Source organism: Zalophus californianus, chromosome 4 (genome assembly GCF_009762305.2).
Source record: "Zalophus californianus isolate mZalCal1 chromosome 4, mZalCal1.pri.v2, whole genome shotgun sequence".
Classification (NCBI taxonomy): Eukaryota; Metazoa; Chordata; class Mammalia; order Carnivora; family Otariidae; genus Zalophus; species Zalophus californianus.
This window is the reverse complement of record NC_045598.1, coordinates 8,810,898-8,820,717: the sequence shown is the minus strand read 5'-3', so window position 1 is coordinate 8,820,717 and position 9,820 is coordinate 8,810,898. Positions and strand designations below refer to the sequence as shown.

Here is a 9,820-nt window from a genome sequence, read left to right as displayed (position 1 = left end):
AGACTACATTTCCCAGCCTACCCCACACCCAGGCGGGATCGCAAAGCTAAATTCTGGCCAATGGGATTGGTTAAAAAATTAACTTCCTCTTGAGTTTTATCAAATCCCTTATAACCATGATTAAAAGTCTTTCTCATTCCGATTTTTCACCAGTGATCCAGCTCTGGTTTTTTTGGTTTTTTTTTTTTTTTTTAAGATTTTATTTATTTGACAGAGAGACAGCGAGGGAGGGAACACAAGCGGGGGGAGCGAGAGAGGGAGAAGCTGGCTTCCCGCAGAACCGGGAAACCGATGCGGGGTTCGACCCGCGGACCCTGAGATCATGACCTGAGCCGAGGGCAGACGCTTAACGACTAAGCCACCCAGGCGCCCCTCCAGCTCAGGTTTTAGTGAACTTATCAGGAAAACAAAACAAAACAAAACCAACAGCAATGCTCATGTCACAAAAAAAGCAGCCAAAAGAAACTTACAGTAAATGCAACACTCAGAGCCAGAACCAGAGGGGTGCCGGACCTTGCCAAGCATTTATCCTTTGGGAAAATGTGAGAAGACACGCCCCAACCATCTTTTTGCAAAAAAGGTTTCATCCAGAGTCAGGGCAAAACCCACCCAACTAGATATTCTCTGTTGAAGAAATATCTGAGCTAAAGTCCCTGCGAAGCGCCAGAGTAAAGGAAAATCAGTGCTCAGAAGACGGAATTGAAACTTACACAATGCACAAAGGTTGCCGAGCTAACTGTTTATCTTCCGGCAAAGACTTCTAAGAGCGTGTAGAAAACAACTTTTTTAGTTGTAAAGAAGAATTTTTCAAGAAGAATTAAAGACACTAATTGAAGTCAATCTTTTCTTAAACACCGTTAGTAGCCTTGCCAAAAGCAAGGCCTCAAAAAATTGGGTAAAAACTCAGAATTGTTCCTCTCCACGGAAATCTTTAGTAAAAGGCGAAAGATTTATGCGATCTGAAGAGTAAACCAGAGTATGCTTACCACTCCTCGCACACATCTCTCGGGTAACTGTTTCCCCGAACACAGTGATGGTGACTCTTTGCTCGAAAGAACTAGTGATTTCTGTCTTTCTCCCGGACAATTCTGTGAGAGCAGCCTTATTTTTGGGGAAAAATAATTCAAAGGAAAAAAGGAAAATCTAGTGATTTCTAAGTCAGAAATTGTCCTGTGTGCAATGCATTTTGGGTATGCAAATGAACCTCCGTTCGTCACGCCCCGGTTCCTGGAAACGCCTTAACTAGTACATTCGTTTTCCGGCTGGGACTAGGACTATCGCCAGGGGGCAGAGCGGAGGCCAGGTTTTCGGGATTATAGACTTGATCTTGGTCCAACCAGAAAAAGTCTGACTCTTGTTTTATAAATCTGGACTCCAAGCAAAAATGTCTATTGTACTTAAATAAAATAATAATAAAATAAAACTTGAAAATATTTACGTTCATTCATTAATTCATTCAACAACAATTTGCTGGGCACTGTATTAAACCCTGTGCTGGGCTCTAGGGATAGAGCCGTATCCCCAACATTTCATCCTCAAGGAGCGTGTCTGTGATGGGGGAGCAAGCTGTGCATGGTGAGCACTGATAACAGATGGTTCTGTACCATCTGGGCAAAGCATTACAGGATCCATACAAGTAGGGCGATGAGGGCTTTCTAGGCAGAGCCGAGAGGATGAGTGCCACAGATGGTCCTCAGTGCCAAGAAATGAGTTTGGATTTACCTTAAGGGCAATGGCGAGGCACTCAAGAGTTTAAAAGAGACCAACGTAATCAGATGAGTGTTTTAAGGCAGTGGTTCCCTCCCCGTGGTCCCCAGAGCAGCAGGTCAGTGTCACCTGGGTAACTGCCAGAGTCCCAAATTCTTGGGTTCCTGGCCAGACCTACTGGATCTGAAACCCTGGGGGTGGGGCCCTGCAAGGCGAGATTGCACGAGTCCCCCTGGGTGACTCTGATGCAGGCTAGGCTGATGACCACTATGGGACAACCATTCTGGCTAACGTGGCCCCTGTACAGATAAACAGTTTTGGGGAGGTGAATTAAGGAGCTGAGCATTAGGGGCACCTGGCTGGCTCAGTCAGTGAAGCCTGCAACTTTTTTTTTTTTTAAAGATTTTATTTATTTATTTGACACAGAGAGAAAGGGAGGACAAGCAGGCAGAGCTGCAGGCAGAGGGAGAGGGAGAAGCAGGCTTCGCGCTGAGCAGCGAGCCTAACATGGGGCTTGATCCCAGGACCGTGGCATCATGACCCGAGCCGAAGGCAGACTGCTTAACCGACTGAGCCACCCAGGTGCCCGGAAGCCTGCAATTTTTGATCTGGGGGTCATGAGTTCAAGCCCCACGTTGGGTAGAGAGATTACTTAAAAGATAAAGTCTTACCAAAAAAAAAAAAAAAAAAAAAAGGAAGCTGAGCATTAAAGCCAGAGAGAAATACACGGTGACCAGCCTGGGGGGCCAAGGCCTGGGAACAGGGGAAGTGAGGAGACGGGAGAAGTCTAGGTGGGTCCTTGGGGCTTGGTGGCAGGAAAACCAGGAGTGGGGGCTGCACAGAAGTCAAGGGCAGAAGAAGGGAGCGGTCAGCTGTGGTAACTGTCCACCAGAGGTCCAGTAAGGTGGGGACGGCGAAGACCAGTGGGTGTCATGGCAGGGAGGTTGGTGGCCTTGGAAAGAGGCCATTCAGAGGAGGGGGGTTGCTGGAAGCTCCCAGCTGCAGAGAGTTGATGAAGGAGGGAGAGAGGGGCTGGGGTGGAGAGTGGGGACTCCGCAGGGACAGCTGCGAGGAGCGTGAGGTCGAAGGAGGCCTTTCTCTTTCTTGGATATCCTGGGACTGCCTTTTAAACTTTCTCCCTCGGGCGCCTGGGTGGCTCAGTTGGTTAAGTGACTGCCTTCGGCTCGGGTCATGATCCTGGAGTCCCAGGATCGAGTCCCGCATCGGGCTCCCTGCTCAGCGGGGAGTCTGCTTCTCCCTCTGACCCTCCCCCTCTCATGCTCTCTCTATCTCGTTCTCGCTCTCAAATAAATAAATAAAATCTTAAAAAAAAATAAAAAAATAAACTTTCTCCCTCTATGCTCCCCTTCCTGACTCTCCGTCTCCAACCCTGACCTTTCCCCAGGGATATCACTGAGCCAGCAAGAAGCCTTTGTCTTCCCACCCAAAACCTACAAGCGGGAGGGTATCCACCCCCTTCTTCTGGCCCCTCCCATCCAAGGCTGATCCTCCACTTGGGTTTTGCGTCTCACCCCCACAAAGACGCTGCTCCTCCCACTCGGACTCCCTCAGCAGCACCCGTCTCCCCTCCCTGCCAGTGGATACCTGGATACCTGGATACCTGCAGGCTTCCTTATTTCCCAGCATGAGAGAGGGGAGGCCAGAGACAGAAAAACTCCCCAGACCCCATCACGCTTTCCTCTTGTGGAATATAATAATCAACCACAACAAAGGGGGGGGGAAGAAAGACTTTACTTTGTATTTCTCTGTCAGAAAAAAAAATGGTCAGAAATCACTTTATTTAAACCAACTTATGCCACTTCACACCTACTAGGAGAGCAATAGTAATAATAAAGGAAAATGACAGGTGTTGGCGAGGATGTGGAGAAATTGGAACCTTGTGCACAGTTGGTTGGAATGTTAAATGGTGCAGGCGCTGTGGGAAAGTTTGGAGGTTCCTCAGAAAGTTAAACACAGAGGTCCCTGGCAAGCTCAGTCAGTGGGGGGAGTGAATCTTGATCTCAGGGCTGTGAGTTCGAGCCCCATGCTGGGCATAGAGATTACTTAAAAATAAAATCTTTTTTTTAAGATTTTATTTATTTATTTGACAGAGAGAGATACATTAAGAGAGGGAACACAAGCAGGGGGAGTGTGAGAGGGAGAAGCAGGCTGCCCACGGAGCAGGGAGTCTGATGCAGGGCTCGATCCCAGGACCCTGGGATCATGACCTGAGCCAAAGGCAGACGCTTAAAGACTGAGCCACCCAGGTGCCCCTTAAAAATAAAATCTTAAAAAAATTCAACGCAGCATGATCTTATGACCCAGCAATTGCTCTCCTAGTATACAACCAAAAGATTTGGAAACAGAGACTTGGATACTTGTGCTCCCATGTTCATACTAACAACATTCACAGTTGCCAAAAGGTGGAAACGACCCAAGTGTCCATCAACAGATGAATGGATAAAGAAAATGTGGTGCATCCATCCAATATTATTCAGCTTTAAGAAGAAGGAAATTCTGATCATGCTACAACAGGCATGAACCTTGAAGAGATGCTAAGTGAAAGAAGACAGACACAAAAGGACATATTGTATGACCCCACTTCCACGAACTATTGAGAACAGGCAAATTCGTAGAGGGAGAAAATGGATCAGAGGGTAGCAGGGGCTGGCATAAGTGTGTGGGGGGAATAAGGAATTATTGGGTAACAGGTACAGAGTTTCTGTTTGGGGCGATGAAAAATTTTGGAAAAAGTGATGATGTTTATACAGCATCGTGAATGTATTTAATGCCATGAACTGGACACTTAAAAATTGTTACAATGGCAAATTTTGTTACATATATTTTACCACAATGATAAAAAAAAAACCCTCTTGAAGCCACAAGAGAACAAGTCAACCTATTTGTTTTATTTATTTTTTAAAGATTTTATTTATTTGTCAGAGAGAGAGAGAGAGCACAAGCAGGGGGGAGCGGCAGGCAGAGGGAGAGGGAGACTCCCCGCGGAGCAGGGAGCCTGACGCCAGGCTCAATCCCAGGACCCCGGGATCATGACCTGAGCCAAAGGCTGACATTTAGCTGACTGAGCCACTCAGGTGTCCCCAACCTATTCATTTAAAAATGATTCTTAAAAAAAAAAAAAAAAGAAAGAAGCTCACTAACCTTTACTATCAATGCATTTACATCACTAGGACAACACTGAATTAAATTTCACACGAAGACTTTTTCTAAATGGCTTAAGTAATTAGACAATGCTTCACAAACCTTGAGACAAATTCAACATCAGAGTCTTCGACATACATTTTTCATCAGGTGAAACTAAGGTCTATAGTGAAAGAGTTCTTATTTTTCTTTTTGTCTCCACTTCCTCACTTCTTTTATTCATTAAAAAAAGAATCATCAGGGGGCACGGCTGGCTCAGTCAGTTAAGCATCTGACTCTTGATCTCAGCTTGGGTCTCGATCTCAGGGTCATGCGTCCAAGCCTCACGCTGGGCTCTGCACTGGGAGTGGAGCCTACTTTAAAAATAAAGATAAAAAATCATAAAAAAAAAGAACCATAACGAAATATTTCTAATTTCACAGAAAAGTATAACAAACAAACATGCACCTCACACCTGGATCTGAGAGGTGTCAAGATTTCTCCAAATGTGCTTTAGGTCTGTTTTTTTTTTTTTAAGATTTTATTTATGTATTTGACAGAGAGAGACACAGCGAAACAGGGAACATAAGCAAGGGGGAGCGGGAGAGGGAGAAGCAGGCTTCCCGCTGAGCAGGGAGCCCGATGCAGGGCTCGAGCCCAGGACCCTGGGATCACGACCTGAGCCGAAGGCAGACGCGTAACGACTGAGCCACCCAGGTGCCCCTTTAGGTCTGTTTTGTTGTGTTTTTTTTTAAAGATTTTATTTATTTAATTGACAGAGAGAGAGAGAGAGACAGAGAGAGAGGGAACACAAGCAGGGGGAGTGGGAGAGGGAGAAGCAGGCTTCCCGCCGAGCAGGGAGCCCGATGCGGGGCCCGATCCCAGGACCCTGGGATCATGACCTAAGCCGAAGGCAGTCGCTCAACCAACTGAGCCACCCGGGCGCCCCTAGGTCTGTTTTTTAAAAATAAACAAAACCTGGGGCGCCCGGGTGGCTCAGTAAGCTGACCATTAGACTCTTGATTTCGGCTCAGGTCATGATCTCAGGGTCCTGAGATCAAGTCCCATGTTGGGCTCTTTGATCAGCAGGGAGTCTGCTTGAAATTCTCTCTCTCCCCCTGCCCCTCCCCCCACTCATGCAAGCTCTCTCTCTTTCTCTCTCTAAATAAATAAGTAAAAATTTAAAAAATAAAACCACATATATATATATATATATATATATATATAGCTGAATCCTGCATTTGTACCTCCCCCGTCTCATTTGCTCACATACACAAACATTGATGTTGTGCTTTTTGAAGTAATGTTTATATTTTAATCTTTCTGCAACTTGCCTTCTTCATGCAACATTATGTTCTCAAGATCGATTTGTGTTGCTATCTGCAGATCTAGTTCCAGTTTATGTATTTTATCTGCTTAATCTTTTGAGTACATCATAGTGCCCAAGTTAAACAGGGCAAACAGGTCAAGGCAGGCAGGTGGCTACCGGATTACATCTTCCGATCCCTGTACCCTGACTTCAGGTCTCATGTGAACAGGAGGAGGGTGTGGGAGGCTGAGCAATGGTCCCCCAAATCTTCAGGTTCTGATCCCTGGAAACTGTGTCACCTGTTAGCCTTAAAAATTAAGCTGCCAGTTAATTTACCATCAAAAATAGGTTTATTAGGGAATAAGAGACAATTGCAACCTGGGACAAGCGTGGTATGGCAACACCATAAGCAAGTCTGGGGAACAAAGAGGACTTCTTTTATAGAGAAAAGGGGGAAGTTGGAAAGGATGTTCTAAACAAAAAGTCTATTGGAGGAAACTGGGAGTTGGAAGTATACTGGCTTCTCATTGGCTGAGTTGTGACAGTCTCTCATTGGCTGGGCTGTTGTCAGGGTCAGAGGAAACCTTTCTTGTTCCTGCTGGGGTAGTCAAGTAGCAGCTAAGGTGGTTTGGACTGGTAAGGTTCCTCTCTTCCGGTAGTGGCTGCAGCTGAGGAGTAGGAGGGCGTGAGAGCTCCCCCTGCTGGCCTCCCGCCTCCATTCTAAACACGTTTTCCCCTTTATTTTGACATACCCTGTTCTGCAAGAGGGATTCTGCAGATGTGATTATGTTAAGGATCTTGAGATGGTCCTTATGAGGAGGGCGTCAGAAGGAGATTTTACCGCAGAACAGGAGAACGCGGTAGCAGAGATGGCCGTGATGTGCTTGGAAGATGAAAGAAGGGACGTGAGCCAAGGAACACAGGGGGCCACTAGGAGATTGAAAAGGCAAGGATTCAGCTTCGCCTCCGGAAGAAACCGGCCACATCAACAGCTTGACATTAGCCCAGTGAGACAGATTATAGACTTCTGACCCCAGAATTGTGAGAGAATAAATTTGTGTTGTTTTAAACCACCAAGTTTGTTGTAATTTGTTAGAGCAGCAATGGGAAACTGATATATGGGGACAGCAGGAATCTTTTCCTGATGTTTAAGAGTGTATGTGTGTCTTTTTTTTATATATTAATTTATTTGAGAGAGAAAGAGCAGGGGGGGGAGGAGCAGAGGAAGAGAATCTCAAGCCAACGCCCTGCTGGGGGGGGGGGCGGGGGCGGGATGCAGGGCTGGATCCCACAACCCTGAGATCATGACCTGAGCTGAAACCAAGAGTCAGACACTTAACCGACCTAACCACCCAGGCGCCCTCACTGCTCTTATAAGAAAAGTTGAGCACCTTTTTGTATATTTAAGGCCATTTGTGTGCATTTTAAGTTTGTGTCTTTGCCCATTTTCTATTGGGTTTCCAGTCTTTTTTTTTTTCCTCTCAATTTTTCTTGGAAATCTGCGCTACCATCTTGTAGCGGCACGTTGCAAAAAGGGAAGGTTTCCCCATTCACTTTAAAGAACTCTTTATTAAGGATATTGGTCCTTTATCTGCCAGGTAAGTCACTAGTATTTTCCTCCTATTTTTCATTTTTGCTAAGCAAAAGTATTTTTTATTTTTATTTATTTTTTTTAAAAGGGAAAGAGAAAGCGAATGTGGATGGAGAGGGGGGAGGTCAGGCAGAGGGAGAGAGAGAGAGAAAATCTTAAGCAGGCTCCACACCCAGCGCAGAGCTCAATGTGGAGCTCGATCTCACAACCCTGAGATCATGACCTAAGCTGAAATCAAGAATTAGACGCCTGACCAACTGAACAACCCAGGCATGCCCAAAAGTATTTTTAATGGAGTCAAATTATTATTTATTTTTTCTAGACTTTGAGTCATAGTTAGAAGGGGTTTCCTCAGGCATATTATAAGAAGAATTCACTCATTTTCCTTATATGGTTTCTTCCCCCCCCCCCCCCCCACAGTTAGTTCTCTGATGTGTTTGAAGTTTATTCTGATATATGGTGTCAGGTATGGGTCCAATTTTATATTTTTCCAAATGGCTGGAACAGCTGGTAGAATATAAGACATAGTTATTCCTAAAGAGTTTGGTAGAATGTATCCCTAACCATTCTGGCTTGGGGCTTTGAGGCTCTAAGTGTTTTGACTATCATATCAATTTCTTTATTGGCTATGATCTACTTAAGATGATTAATTTTTCTTATGCCAGTTTTGACATGTTATAGTTCTCGAGAAATACATCCCTGTTGTCTACCTTCTCAAATGTATTGCTGTGATATTATTCATTAGACTTTTTAAAATTAATCAACTTTATTCTTTAGAGCAGTTTCCCCATAAAATCCTTGTCTGCACCTGAGCACCCCCCACCAGCAACATTCTGCATCAGAGTGGTACAGTTGTTATGATCTATGAACCTACCGCTGCTAGGAACCAGGGTGATGCTGACACTGATCCTGGTTCTCGGGACAGGCTGCTGTCCCGCAGGATGGAGGCCCCTCTGTCTGGCGGAGCAGGGGAGGGTGCCTGCCCGCCATGCCTGGTGTGAGAAGGAACCGGGCTTAGTCTGTGAGCTCTGTGCGGAGAAGGCGGCACAGAGCCTCCATGTGCCCTTGGAGTCAGGCTCTGAGCCCAGCTTGTGGTTCTCAGGCATCATCTCTTAGCTGCTTTGACTCCTGGAAGACCCTGAAGAATCCCTCCCAACTCTGTGGTGGCCATGAGATTCTTCCTCCAGGCTGGGCAGCTGCCCCCACATGCGGTGAACAGCAGGATCAGGGTGCCATCTACCTTGGCTATGCTTTGTGGTTTCTGAGCAACTTCAGACTTTGCTGGGGGGCGGATGTCACCCTCTCCCTCCTCTGGCCCCTGTTCGGGGGGCAGCCTTGTCTTCTTGATCCTTCCAGTCTTTTCATTGCCAGCACTAGTGGGAGTATGGTTCTGTGGGGCTGGGCCCCACAGAATACAGCAAGGCCAAGGTGGTACTCTCCGCTGTCAGCCTGAAGGTCAGCCTACTGCTGGTGGCCAGCCTCCTGTACCCCATCATTCTGGTTTCCTTCAGGAAGATGACCCACTGGGGCCAGGACTGCACCCAGGGCCTCTGAGTACCAAGGTATTGCGGTGGTAGTGGTGGCTGGCTACCATGGGGGTGTTTCAGCTCCGTGCCGTGCAGGTGAAAGCATGTGATGGCCAAGATCTAGGAGCAGGAGAGGCCACAGACACCCAGGGTGACACGAGGAGTGGGGAATGAGCCCAGATCCAGGCCACCTCGACCTTGGCTCTTCTGTAGTATCCCTCACCCCTGATCCCTAATTCCCAACAGAGCCCACTTGGCAAGATGGCACAGGTGATGAACATCTCCCCACCGGGCACAAATTCAAATCCCCTGTCTCAGTTTTCTCATCTGGAGAATAGTACTAAGCACAGAACCCACTTCACAGGGTTGAGTGAGGGTTAAATGAGTTAACATGTGAAAAGCGTCGAGCAATGCCAGGCGCTCAGTAAGTATCCAGTAGATGTCCGTCTGCACCATGGTTGGCTCTCAACCCTGGCTGCACATTAGAGACTCTCTCGAGGATTTTTAAAAACACCAGTGCCCACCAATTCATGTCAAGCGACAGAG

The 9,820-nt window shown here is 46.6% G+C and overlaps 1 non-coding gene across 1 annotated transcript; it reads right to left on the bottom strand.

Moving 5' to 3' along the window:
- Window positions 1-862: 862 nt before the first annotated feature.
- LOC113917106 lies at window positions 863-980 on the bottom strand. Its single transcript, XR_003518126.2, has one exon. It is a non-coding gene; the product is annotated as a U5 spliceosomal RNA (small nuclear RNA).
- Between the last annotated feature and the right edge of the window lie 8,840 nt (window positions 981-9,820).